The sequence below is a fragment of the Pinus tabuliformis genome, chromosome J (assembly GCF_031772625.1).
Source record: "Pinus tabuliformis cultivar Carrire ecotype Pingquan chromosome J, CPIR1, whole genome shotgun sequence".
NCBI lineage: Eukaryota > Viridiplantae > Streptophyta > Pinopsida > Pinales > Pinaceae > Pinus > Pinus tabuliformis.
The window spans coordinates 113,042,080-113,045,443 of NC_142295.1; the positions used below are offsets into that span (position 1 = coordinate 113,042,080).

At 41.9% G+C, this 3,364-nt stretch overlaps 1 pseudogene; it reads left to right on the plus strand.

Moving 5' to 3' along the window:
- The first annotated feature begins 335 nt into the window (after positions 1-335).
- On the plus strand, positions 336-3,160 carry LOC149225797 (pentatricopeptide repeat-containing protein At5g27110 pseudogene; annotated as a pseudogene).
- Positions 3,161-3,364: the final 204 nt, after the last annotated feature.

Sequence of the window (3,364 nt, forward strand, 5' to 3'; positions counted from 1 at the left end):
TGGTGGACCTTTCAGCATGGATTTTCCATTGGACTACAGTGTGTAAATTTGGTAGCAACTCACTCAGTGTGATCAATTCAATGCTGAAATCTCAGTGATTGTCGTGGCAAATACGTCAACTGCAAAAAAAAACTTGCCAATGCCTTCACAGGTGAGAGGCCGTAGTTATTGGTTCTCGGGGACAAATTCAGTTGTTTTCTAGAGTCTTTGGCGCCATTTTGATAAGCGCACTGACGATTCTGATATCGTGTCACTCCAAAAATTTCGAAGAGGAATAATCCATGGCATAGCAGAGATGAATTCGAAACAAAAAATTGTATGTACAGGTTCGAAAGCAAGAATGTGGATACTTAATAAGCATATAATTAGTTTAAGTTCTAAGCTGGGCAGTGGACTCCAAGATGCAGTTTCAAGGTTAGAAAGCTTTGAGACATACTGTGGTGGTGAATGTCAACTTATGTGATGGCAACAGCAATATTGGTTTGTTGTTTAGAACACCATTACCATAAACTATACAAATTGAAAAACCATAAGCATCTATATGTATTTCATATTCATCATCTTCATTCTGCAGCTGCCATTGTTAATGAACAGGCCTTGATTTTCCAACCCAACAATGCCAACACAGAGAATTTATTGAAAAATCCAAATGCCGATGGCGATACCTATGCTGCTCTGCTGCAGGCTTGTTCCAACATCAAATCTCTCAGCCAACTTCATACCCACATTATCATCACGGGATTTCACCAAAATAAGTTCGTACAAACAAAACTTGTGACCATGTATGTCAGGTGCGGTGATTCAGATAATGCGCACCAAGCGTTTGACAAAATATGCAAACCAAAAGTGTTCTTATGGAATGTGATGATTAGAGAGTATGCCAAGCATGGATTTTGCAGAGAGGCTCTTTGGGTATATTACAAAATGCGTTCGGCAGGTATGCAGGCAGACAATTTTACTTTTTGTGCCGTGCTGAGGGCCTGCTCTGGTTTACCAGCTCGGCAGGAAGGAAGGCAGATTCATGATCACATAATTATGAAGGGATTTCAATGGGATGTTTTTGTGGGAAATTCCCTTGTAACAATGTACGCACGCTGTGGAAGTTTGGAGTTTGCAAGGAAAGTGTTTGATAAAATGCCAGAAAGAGATGTGGTCTCATGGAATGCAATGATTTCAGGGTATTCCCAAAATGGTCATGCCAATGAAGCCTTGACACTCTTTGATAAAATGCCACAGGAAGGCATAAAGCCCAGCCCGGTTACAGTTGTGAGCGTACTCCAGGCATGTGCCCATTTGGGAGATTTGCAAGAGGGCATGAAGATACATGATTATGTAAAGAGTAGTGGAATTACGCTGGATGTATTTGTAGGGAATTCATTGATTGATATGTATGCTAAATGTGGCCAAGTAGAGATTGCACGCCATATATTTGACAAAATGTCTGAAAGAAATGTAGTTTCGTGGAGTGCAATGATTGGTGCATATGCACAGAATGGGCTTGCTACTGAGGCCTTGGAGATCTTTTCTCAAATGCAACAGACATGCATCAAACCTAATTCTGTCACCATGGTCAATGTGCTTCAGGCATGTGCCCAATTAGGAGATTTACAACAAGGTCAATGGATACATGATTATATCATCCGAAGTGGACTGGAGTTGGATATATTTGTGGAGAATTCCCTTATTGCTCTATACGCAAAGTGTGGGAATTTAGAGCTTGCACACCAGTTGTTTGGTCGCATGCCTAAAAGAGATGTCGTCTCATGGAATGCCATGATTGTTGGGTATGCTCTAAGCAGATGTGCGAACGAGACCTTGGCATTCTTTAAGCAAATGCTAGTGGAAGGTATGATGCCTGATTCAATTACCTTGGTGAGTCTGCTCCAGGCATGTGCTCGTGAAGGAGCTTTGCAGCAGGGTAAGTGGATTCATTATTATCTTATTCAAACTGGGTTTGAGTCAGATATCTTTGTCTTGAATTCTTTGGTAGATATGTATGCAAAGTGTGGGCATGTAGAGGTTGCGCGGAAGATCTTTGACAAGATGTCAAAAGGCAACTTAGTAACTTGGAACTCAATGATTGCTGGGTATGCTCAGAATGGACATGCCAATGAGGCCTTGTCACTTTTCGATCAAATGCAATTGGCAAAGGTAAAACCAGACCCTGTGACAATGGTGAGTGTGCTTCAGGCGTGTGCCCACTTAGGAGCCTTGCAACAAGGTAAGTGGTTCCATGATTATGTAATTCAAAATGGATTTGATTCAAATATCTGTATCGGGAATTCCCTCATAGACATGTATGCCAAATGTGGGCGTATAGATATTGCTCGCAATTTGTTTGATAACATGTTGAAAAGAGATGTGGTCTCATGGAGTGCAATGATTTCTGGGTATGGTATGCATGGCTATGTTGCAGATGCCCTTGCACTTTTTCATCAAATGCAGCAGAAAGGCACAAAGCCAAATCATATTACATTTGTTGGTATTTTGTCTGCTTGCAGTCATGCAGGCTTAGTGGAGGAGGGATGGAAGTATTTTGATTGTATGGTTAAAGAATATTGTATCACACCTAGAATGGAGCACTATGCATGCATGGTTGACCTCCTTGGGCGCTGTGGATACCTAGATGAAGCAGAAAACTTCATTAAGAAGATGCCGTTAGAACCTGGCCCGAGTGTGTTGGGGGCCTTGCTTAGTGCCTGTCGAATCCACAATAATGTTGAGTTAGGAGAACGTGTGGCAGAACGTCTTTCTGTCTTAGATCCTAAAAATGATGGTTGTTATATACTTCTGTCAAACATCTATGCAGGAGCTAGTAGGTGGGATGATGCAAAAATTGTGAGAAGAACAATGGAAGACAGGGGGGTGAAAAAGACACCGGGTTGCAGCATGATTGAGGTAGATAACAAGGTCCATGCATTCCTTGTGGATGACAGATCACATCCTCAATATACACAAATCAATAAAATGTTAGAGACCTTGACTGGGCAGATGGAGGCAGCAGGGTATGTCCCTAATACCAACGTTGTGCTGCATGATGTAGAGGAGGAGGTGAAGGAATACATGCTCTGCAGCCACAGTGAGAAGCTGGCAATTGCTTTTGGGCTTCTCAACACAAGCCCTGGAACTACTATACGTATCACCAAAAACCTTCGTGCATGTGGCGACTGCCATAATGCGACTAAATTCATCTCTAAAATTGTTGAGCGAGAAATTATTGTAAGAGATTTAAACCGATTCCATCATTTCAAGGATGGAGTATGTTCTTGTGGGGATTACTGGTGATCTTAAACAGTAAACATAACCTTCCATTACTGCAAACTTATGCACATTATCTTCCACGAGCTGGCCACCCAATGCTAGG